The following is a 10,687-nucleotide window of genomic DNA, read 5'->3' as shown; positions in this document are numbered from 1 at the left end:
CATCTACACATGAATGGGCATGATAATAAGTTTTATTTGTTTTAGCCTGAGCATTCTTTGATCAATTCAGATAAATAACAAAGGCTTCTCTTGAATTGAGCAGGACTATTAAGGTTTCAATTGTTATTCATCAATTTAACCTACAACAGTCTATTAGTAACTAGCATGTTAGTAAATAGTACAGTGCCCTGCACAAAGATCAGTATATGCTAATTTCCTTCCCACCTTACTTTTATAACTGTTGTGCCCAAAGGGTACATACCAGGTGTGAAAATAATTACTACTGATTATTGAGGGTTTACATGCCAAACAGGTACTTTACATGATCTCATTTAATTTTCACCACGTGGTGAAGTGGTGTTATCACAAAGGAAAGCTCAAATTAATGTAAGACCTGCTGTATTCCAAAGTCCATGTACCTAACTTGCCTGGGATACTGCCTTTGGGGATCAAATAGGTCAGTCAACGAGCAAATACTTTAAACTCTGAAACACTATGCTACAAGTATAAAGCATTATCCCCCTTGTTCTTAATTCTTGGAGTTAGATCTTTTTGAGAGGAAGGGGTTATTCATTGCTTGGAGACAGAAAATGTGGTTTGTCTCTTCAGCCAGAAACACCTGAACCTCTAAGCCTTTTTCTTTCTCCTTCCTTCCTTTTTCTCTTTCTTGCTTTTTCTTTCTTTCTGAACCTCTAAGCCTTTCTTTTCTTTCTTCCTTTTTTTTTTTTTTAAGTATTTTAATCTTAAAATAATTTCTACAACCAACCTGGGACTCCAATTCACAACACCAAGATCAAGAGTCGCATGCTCTACCAAGTGAGCCAGCCAGGGAGTCCTCTAAGCCTTTCTTTACCAGCTGCAATCCCTACTTCGAAGTGTTGATCATAAGATTTAGTAAAAATGGTTGTATAGACCACTGACATGAAGTAATCGATCAATAAACATTACTTAATTTACGCAGAAGGAGCTTCGTACTGCAGAATTCCACCCTCGCATTTAACAACATATTATCCACGAAGCCCTCCCGCTCTGTTAAAGTTCCTTTTGAAGCTTCCTCCACCACGGGTGTACCTTAGCTAGCCGTTGGCGTTTTCCCGCGCAGGGGGCGGGGCGGAGCGCAAGCCCGGGAACGTGGTAGTGGAACCCCACCCCCCCGGCCGGGACTACATCTCCCAGCAGGAACCACGCTCAGCTACCTGGCAAGCGGTGCCGACTGGTGTTAGTCTCGGAAGCCAGCGCTGACCGTTTCCCGCCTCCACCTTCCCTCAGCACTAAGTCATAAACGCATGGTCTATGAACTCGCGAGGGAAACGGGGCGGTGGCGAATACCTCTGCTGTGCGGAGGTCTAGGAAGAGTATTCCCAGGGTTTGGGAAGCTAGGCCTGCTTTGAGTGGTTGGCCCACATCACGTGATGGGAGGAAGGCGGTCGCAGGGGAGCGACTCCTGGTGTCTTGTGAGATCATCACACCGCGACTACACGCTGCAGTTGTTGGCATCTTGGGTGCGGTATGTAGTACCCTCTTGACAACTCCGAGTACGATAAATCCTATAAAATTTCCCTTATCCCTTCCCGTGCCTGCCTCCGCCGCGGCGCTGTTGGCCTCTCCTACTAGGCTTGGGGGAGGCTAGGCGAAGCAACGCGCTCTGTGGGCGGCCTGATGAGCGGCGCGCTAGCTACGTGTGGTGGCTCCTCCTTCCCTCGTGACGCGGAGGTCACGTGACGGGCCGGGCCGCCTCTGCCGCCGCCGCCGCTTTGTAAGAGGCACATTGGCAGGTAACGAGCGGCGGTGGCGGCGGCAGCTGGTCCCGAGTCCAGCGAGAACAGCAGCGGTAATTGGCACCCTCTTTTTCCTTCCCTGTTCCAGAGCCCTGAGCGTGGCAGCGTGCGCTCTCTCGTCCTGGTTCAGCTCTTCTTTCTCCTAACCCTCTTCGTACTGCCCCAGCGCCCACTCATGAAGACCGGGCCAAGCTTCCCTCGCCAGCTTCTTGCGTCCTCAGTATGCCCAGGCCCGGACGCCTTCCTTCCTTCTCGCCCGTGGTCGTCCTGTGCTTCTTCCTGCCTACCCCTGTCCTAGTCGGCCTGGCCCCACCCAACCCCAGGGGGCGCCTTCCCCTCCCCCCACTTCGGGTTTCTGCCCTGGAGGGTGTGGTTTTTCTCCCACCTCTCCCTCCCTGCCTGTCCGCTGGAGCTCCCGCTCAACGCTGATGGTCCCCATCCTGACCACAGACCACCTTTCCGTTTTCACGCCTGTCACTTGTCTTGGGACTAGACATCTTAAACCCCAACTTCTGCGCTCTGTAGCCTTACCTGGCATACTCGGAGGGATAGTTAGGTTCTACCCTTTTTCATTCTGGAAGGTTTTGGTGTTAGACTCTGGGGACTCAGTTTTCCTCCTCAGTCTCGGTTCCTCGAGCCTGGTTGTATCAGAGTTTTTTTTTAATGTAGTTATGAGAACGCATTGTAAACTGAAGCTTTATGGTAGTACGTATTTAAAATGTTATTCTTTCTTTAGTGTATTATATGTCTTCTTTGCCTCTGAATCACGTTTCCCACTTGGCTTTTCCACCTTTTCCCCTCGGTTTTCAATATTGATTATTTGCCCAGGCATCTCAAGACCTACCACTCTGGTCTCATATTCTGTTCTCTGCAGGAGTTAATCCTGTCATCATTCCTGTTATTTCCTGTTTGAAATAATCTTGTAGTTTACTACTTCCTCTGTTGGATATTGGTTTATACTCCTATTTGATGTATATGGTCTGTCAGTATTTAGGCTTATTGTCTTTAGCCCCTGTGTATCCTAACAGTTGAGAGCTTTTGAAGGTCTTTATAAGGTATCCAAACATCATCTTTTATTTGAAGGGCATATACAATTAACTTTTTGGGTGAACCCAGGCCTTTTTTATTTTCTCTTCAATTATGGTATACCTCTTTAAACCAAGAGTTATGTCAGTAGTTAGTGTGTTCCTCACTTTTTGTCACGAATTGTATATACTAATTTTTAGTGTCAGTTTGTCTAATGGAGATGGAAGGAAGCTCTCCTGTATCCTAGGTGTTAGGTGCCTAGATTGGGATGATACCTATCTGTTTCAGGAAAGGGAATAAATTCCCCTCTATGGAGAGGATAGAGTTGTCCTGTTCACCAATATCTCTTACCTGCCTGCAGGGCTCAAGCTATCATCCTCCCATTGCTGTGAACACTTCTCTTATTAGGCAGAAGTGATTAGTTTCCCACACTACTCTTCTGCTTACTTCCCATATGTTCCATCTGATTTTTGTTTTTTATGCCTAGTTCACATGTGTGATGAAAATTTCCCCCGCCACTGTCCTGCTTGTTTTCCACAGCTGTGATTTTCATTGTTTGCTTCCTTGTTGCTTCTGACCCTCACAAATTAATTCAGAGAGGGGGGGTTTCTGTTACAATTGAAATATGGCTGGAAGTGGTGGCATAGCAATGAGGCCATGGGAAAAGGTTGTGGTAATTGCCTCTCCTGCCTATTTCCTGCCGTTCTGGTTTCCTCTGGCCTCTGTCTTTAAATGTGGGCTGGACCGGCAGCAGTCACATGGAGCTGCCTTAGAACAAGGCTAGAACAACAATAACAACTCTGCTTCCCTTTCCTGGTAACTGATGCAGCCTGTGCAGTGCTCAACAGCGGTGTCAGTGTTAGTGACTTATTGTTGAGGGAGAAATGGTAGGAGAACATGGAGAAGAATGGGTTAATTTCAATATGCCTTATGCCCTGTGGGTTAATTATAGTGGGAACTGGTTGCTTTCTCTACTCCTTTAATCATATACTGTATGTAGAGGGGTATAAACCAATCTTGAAGTTTTGAACTGGTCTGAAGTGGAGCGTTTTCTTTGAAAGTATTAGTCTTCAAGTATTGATCCTCCAGTCCTTTTTAAAAATGATTAAGTTTTTGTTGTTATTAGGCACTTTTTTTTTGGTGTAAGCAAATGCCTGCTCAAAAGGAGCCTGCATGAATTCACAGACTGTGAAGTTCCTGTTGTTAAATCTGTCTTATTTTGTTTATTAATCTTTACGAGGTCAGCAAATACCCGTTAGCCCTTAATTAATTTGAGTAAATGGAATGCCCTTTAAAAGTGGGGCGTATTGTACTGGTGGTGTTGACTGGTAAGATGGTGTGGATCACTGATAGGTCTTGGAAGCAGTTGTCTCCCCCTACCTCTGCCCCAAAGGAGATTGGAGCTGTAACTTGAAGGAAGGCAAAGAGAGGGAAGACTTACAGGGAATATCAACCATATAAGCCTGTAGCTGGTTTTGAATAATTTTGACCCAACTGTCGAATATTTAGGAATGAAATCCTTTTTTTCATTCTAAAGTCCAGGAATCAAATTTAACAGGTTTGTTTTTACAGATACACAGACTGCATATATTGATATTTTCTACCGTGGTTTTTTTTTTTTTTGAGATTTCTTTACAGTGTTTCTCTCAAAGATGCTGCATGTCCTGTATTTTTTCTTATATATGTATATTTAAAACATTGTTTTAATGTTTATTTTGAGAGAGAGCATGCACACAAGTGAGGGAGGGGCAGAGAGAGAGAGAGAGAGAGAGAGAGAGGAGAGAGAGAATCCCAAGCAAGCTCTGGCTGTCAGCACAGAACCCCATGCAGGGCTTGATCTCACAAATCCTGAGATACTACCTGACCAATACCACGAGTTGGAAGCTTAACTGATTGAGACACTCAGGCGCCCCTTATATATTGTATTTTTTAATTTGAGAGAGTTGGGGAGGGGTAGAGAGAGATTTTTATTAATTTATTTTGAGAGAGCAGTGCACGTACGAGAGAAGAGGGAGGTCACAGAGAGAGGGACTGAGAGAATCCCAAGCAGGCTCCATGCTCGAGCCTCTGACTTTGGCTCAGGTCATGGTTCATGAGGTTGAACCCTGCATCGGGCTTGCTGCTGTCAGCACAGAGCCCACTTTGGATCCTTACCCCCTCCCCCCAGTCTCTGTCCCTCCCCTGTTCATGCTCTCTCTCAAAAATAAATAAAAAACATTAAAAAAAAAAAAAAAAGAGTAGGACACTTAGCCAGTTGAGCCACCCTGGAGCCCATGTCCTGGATTTTTTTTAAAGAAAGTAAATTAGGGATGCCTGGCTGGCTCAGTTGGTGGAGTATGCCACTCTTGATCTCGGGATTGGGAGTTTAAGCCCCATGGAGTTAATTTATGAAACCGGACTTGGATAAAGGAGTAGGTGTTTCATTTAAAACTACATGGGGTTCTTTGAAAAGTTGTTAGGAATATGTAGCTCTGTTTTTCTTCATTCAGAATATGAAAAGTAATGGAACATATATTTGATTGGGTCTCAAACTTAAAATTCATTTTAAAGATTTTTAAGGATTTAAAGAGGAGGAATTTCATTTGGATTTAGTTCCAAGCTTACTGTTGCTGTAACTTTGTTTCTTGCTATTGGTGTAGTGTTATTATTAACTTGTTAAGTAAAATATCACATAGGAACTATCTCATTTAAAGTTATAGTGTATGCACACAGTCCAATAATACTTAACAATGTTACTCTTTACTCATTTTTTTTACATGTAGTCTTAATCAGATCAGTCCTAGATATTGTGTGAAGACTTTTGGAAGCTCGGAGTTGCTTCTTGTTGATAGTGTTTTTCTCCCTGTGTCTTTTAATTCTCTCCACTCCCTCTTTTATTTCTCTTCCCTGTGTTTTCTCTCCATTTTATTTTTTCTGCCTCCTTGTGCTCTTTCATCCCCATACAAAAACACTCTGAACACTCAGTCTCAACTGAGGAGGTTGTAGGCCTTCTGACTGACTGTTCTTGGCACCATAACATGCTGCTTTCCAGGTTAGGCAGATGAAAACCTAAAATATCTTAACAACCTCATGGGCTTGGGCAAGGTGTATAGTGCTACCTGTATTGTGTGTCTACCTGGCTGGAATGTGTGCTCTTTGAAGCGTGGGATTTTTCATTTGATAACGGTGTTTAGCATTGCCAAATCATTAAACAAGAGAGTAAAGTGGGCTTAAAAAAATACAGGTTTAGCTGAAACAGGGTTTAGGAAAAAAAAAAAAAAGACTAGCTTTAGGATTGATTTGATAAGCCTAATACATAATTTTTAGACCCAAATTAATTTTTTTTCCTCCTCTTTTCTCAAAATGTCATCTTACAGAATGTTTCAGGATCAGACTAAGAAAATACATTTTAGAAAATTTGAGAAAATTAAAAGATAAAAATTATGGGGTGCCTGGCTGACTCAGTTGGAAGAGCATGCAACTCTTGATCTCAGAGTTGTGAGTTCGAGCCTCACGTTGGGTTCAGATTACTTAAAAAAAAAAAAAAAAAAAGATAAAAAGGACTTAATCATGGTTTAACATTTCATTATAAATCCTTTTTTTCTTTATGTTAAGTAATACATACTTAAAGTGGAATAATGCTTTTTAAATATTTTTATTTTTAATTTTTAAAAATTTTATTTCTGAGGGGAGTGAGGGGCAGAGAGGGAGATATAGAATCAGAAGCAGGCTCCACGCTCTGACCTGTCAGCACAGAGTCTGACTCACAAATCGTGAGATTATGACCTGAGCCAAAGTTGGACACTCAACCAACTGAGCCATCTAGGCGCCCCTAAAAAATATTTTTATTTATATTTGAGAGAAAAATTGTGAGCAGCGAAGTGGCAGAGAGAGAGGGAGACAGAATCCCAAGCAGGCTCCCCACTGTCAGGATAGAGCCTGAACCATGAGATTATGACCTGAGCCTAAATCAAGAGTTGGAAGCTTAACTGACTGAGTCACCCAGGTGCCCCTGGAATAATACTTTTATACTTAATGATTTTTATTGAGAAATAAAAGATACATATTGGACAAGGTATATGAGATATAAAAACACATGTAGAGTTTTCAAAAACAAAAATAAAATGACTACCCACGAAATAGAGCATTGTTACCTGAAAGCCTGTCATCTCCCAAGGCATTCCTTTCCCTCTTTCCCAGAGGTATCCATTATTCTACTTTGTTGTTGTTGTTGTTTATTTTTTAGAATAATTTTTATTCCATATAATCCATAACTAATACATGGTCTATTGTTGCCCATTTTCAAGCTTGCTTCATTCATTCATTCATTCATTAATTCATAGTAAACTATACCCCCTGACATGGGGCTTGAACTCAGGACCCTGAGATCGAGTGTCCCATGCTCTACCAACTGAGCCAGTCAGGTGTCCCATCAATCTTGAGTTAAGTGGAATTTATGAGATTCTGATACTTTTTCTCTTACATGTTTTAGATTCATTCATATTGGTTTTTACCAATTTGATAATTTTCAGTAGTATGGTACTCCACTGTAAGGATGTGCCACATCTGGGGGTCCTGGGTGACTGAGTGAGTTGTGTCAGACTCTTGATTTCGGGTTCAGGCCATGATACCACATTTCCTGAGATCAAGCCTGAAGCCCAGCCCTGGGCTCTGCCCTGATTGTGGCCAGTCTGCTTAGGATTCTCTCTCTCCCTCTCTGCCCCTCCCTTGCTGGCTCTTGTCTCTCAAAATAAATAAGTAAACATGAAAAAAAAAAAAAAAAAAAGGATATGCCACATCTTACTCTATTGTGATGAATGTTTGTGTCATTTCCATTTTTTTATGATTAGAAATTTTACTTCTCTCTATGTGAACATTTGTACAACCCAACCCTCCCCCTAAAATAAACAGATTTCTCAAGACTGTGTAATTGGGAGTGGAGTTTTGGGTTGTGTGGAGTATGTGTAACTTTACTAGGTGATCTCAAACTGTGTTGTATGGTCATTTTTTATTAGGCTCTTCACCTGAACTACAGAACACAGAAAATTGTGTGATTATTTTTTCAGTTCTCTTGAGGATGTTAAACGTCTGATGCCAAGAAGCCTCAGGAAGATGCTTAATGCATACATATAATGGATATCTTAGATATCAGAATTTAATTCCCAAGACTGAATTGATAAGAATTCCACATCGTTACTTATATTTGATACTGCTTTAATTTTTTTTTTTTAATTTTTTAACGTTTATTTATTATCGAGAGAGAGAGAGAGCATGAGCAGGAGAGGGGCAGAGAGAGGGGGGAGACACACAATCTGAAGCAAGCTCCAGGCTCTGAGCTGTCAGCACAGATCCCAGTGCGGGGCTTGAACTCACAGACCCCGAGATCATGACCTGAGCCAAAGTTGGTCGCTCAACCAACTGAGCCACCCAGGCGCCCCTGATACTGCTTTAATTTTTAAATGCGTTAGGCAATTCTAGTGGTATGTTTTAGATACATCTTTTATGAACATCACACAGCTGGATTTTGCTTTGCTAATATATCCTGCAGATTTCTCTTTTAACTGGAGCGTGGGAACTGTCAATGTTAATTATAATTGAGGATATTTTGTATATATTTCTGCCATCAAAGTCTTCTACATGCCTGGTCGTTATTGTTTTTCTGACCTTTTTGTAGTTTTCATTCTTCTGTTTGGTTTCCTTCAGCTTTTTTTTTTTTTTTTTAAGTTTATTTATTTATTTTGAGAGAGACAGCATGAGTGGGGGAGGGCCAGAGAGAGAGAGGGGGAGGCTGAGAATCCCAAGCAGTGGGGCCCGACATGGGACTTGAGCCTACAAAACCCTGAGATTATGACCTGAAGTGAGAGAGCACGAGTTGGGGAGGGGCAGAGAGAGAGAGAGAGAGGCACAGAATCTGAAGCAGGCTCCAGGCTCTGAGCTGTCAGCACAGAGCCCTATGTGTGGCTTGAACTCACAAACTGAGAGATCACTACCTGAGCTGAAGTTGGACACCCAACCAACTGAGCCACCCAGGTGCCCCAGAGCATAGTATACCTTTGACTTGGAGTCAGTACTTAATATTTTGCTACATTGACTTTTTTCTCTACCTTGTACATCTTTTGAGGCTGATTTGAAAGTAAGGTGAAACATCGTGACGTTTATGCTTGAGTATTTCCTAAGCAAGTGTCTCTTTCTTTTTTTAAATGTTTACTTCTTTAAGTTTATTTATTTTGGGGGGGGGAGGGGCAGAGAGAAATCCCAAGCAGGTGCTGTGTTGGCACCGTGGGGAGCTCAGCATAGGGCTTGATCTCACGAACCATGAGATCATGACTTGAGCCAAGATGAAGAATCGAACGCTTAACCGACTGAGCCACCCAGATGCCCCAAGTATTTATTTATTTTTGAGAAAGAAAGTGCATGCGCGGGGCAGGGGCAGAGAGACAGGGAGACAGGATCCAAAGCGGGCTCTGCTCTAACCAGTACAGAGCCAAATGTGGGGCTCCAACTCACAAACTGAGATCACGACCAGAGTTCAACGCTTAACTGAGCCACCCAGGTGCCCCTCCTAAGCAAATATCTCTTTACAATAAAGAGATTCTCTTACAAATAATCATAGTAATATAATCATACCTAGGAAATGAATATTTAATAATATATATAAAGAGTAATCCTAATAATATCTGATAAAAATTCATATTTAGATTTCCCAGTTCACAAAATCTTTTCTAACTCAGTTTTTGCTTTATATATGTATTGAAGTAGAATAATGACAATCCACTTAAGGAGTTATTTTGTTCATTATCAGGCATAATGGCCAGTCACATCTGATAAGCAAGATAACTACTGTTACTTAGGTTAGATAATTCTTTTGTTTTTATTTTTTATTTTTTTAAGGAAAGGTTTATTTTTAGAGCATGAGTGCGGGTGGGAGAGGGGCACAGGAAGAGAATCTTTTTTTTTTAATATTTATTTTTGAGAGTGCATGAGCACGAGTCGGGGAGGGGCAGAGAGAGAAGAGGATAAAGGATTCAGAAGAGGGCTCTTCACTGATAGCTGAATGTGGGGCTGAACTCATGAACCCTGAGATTGTGACCTGAGCCAAAGTCAGATGCTCAACCAACTGAGCCACTCAGGCGCCCCTTGGGAGAGAAAGAATCTTAAGCAGGCTTGGTGCCCAGCCCCCGCCTGCCTCAGGGCTTGATACCATGACCCAGGGATCATGACCTGAGGCAAAATCAAGAGTTGGGCATTCAATGGACTGAGTCACCCAGGCGCCCCTAGTTTAGATAATTCTTGCTAGTGTTAAGTAAATTGCAATTTATTGTAGGATAAGTGTAACTTTCTTGGGCTGATAGACTAAAAATGTTCTATGTATTTTGCTAATCTGTAGACTTCAGATTTTTTGAAACAGTGATGAAAAGTCTTCTTGATGCGTGGGAATAAGGGTAAACGCTTACATAAATAAAAACTTTAGATAGTAAATTCTTACGGCATTTTACTTCTGTGAAATGCTCAGAATGTAGGTTAACCCAGATTAGGCCTGAGTAATAGTTTTTGTTGCTGTTGTTAATGATATGTGCTACTATACAGGTTTTCACTTAGATTGAATGTTGCTACTTGTCAGCAACTGTTAAGTGTTGGGGATACAGAAGAATAATGCACTGTTCCTGTTTTCTAGGTGCTTGCATTCTGATGGGAAGACTGAAATAGAACAATGCAGTTAGGAGCCAGAATCCTTTTGGGAGTGACAGCAAAGCATTGTCATTTGAGTCTGGATATTAGAGAGGCTTCCTTGAACCAGTGGGAAACTGAGCCTTATTTTTCCTGTATTCTTCCTATAGGATCAATAGTAGACAAATTCCTATAGTTATAATTGTCTCTTTTGTTAAGACACTTAGAATTTTAGG

General features: G+C 41.9%; 1 protein-coding gene across 7 annotated transcripts in view; it reads left to right on the top strand.

Annotated features, from left to right (window-relative positions):
* Positions 1–1,487: 1,487 nt before the first annotated feature.
* Positions 1,488–10,687, top strand: part of UBAP2 (ubiquitin associated protein 2) — a 111,564-nt gene continuing 102,364 nt past the window's right edge. For 5 of the 7 annotated variants that reach the window (XM_060609484.3, XM_060609483.3, XM_060609482.3 and 2 more), the window contains exon 1: positions 1,703–1,831. The gene's annotated coding sequence lies outside the window, so the exon portion shown is untranslated. Of the gene's footprint in view, positions 1,508–1,702; positions 1,832–10,687 lie in introns of those variants that run through there. The other 2 variants (XM_078436738.2, XM_060609486.3) reach the window with 2 other exon arrangements.

The sequence above is a fragment of the Panthera onca genome, chromosome D4 (assembly GCF_046562875.1).
Source record: "Panthera onca isolate mPanOnc1 chromosome D4, mPanOnc1 haplotype 2, whole genome shotgun sequence".
Lineage (NCBI taxonomy): Eukaryota > Metazoa > Chordata > Mammalia > Carnivora > Felidae > Panthera > Panthera onca.
The sequence above is the reverse complement of the archived record's forward strand: the minus strand, read 5'-3'. Positions and strand labels throughout refer to the sequence as shown.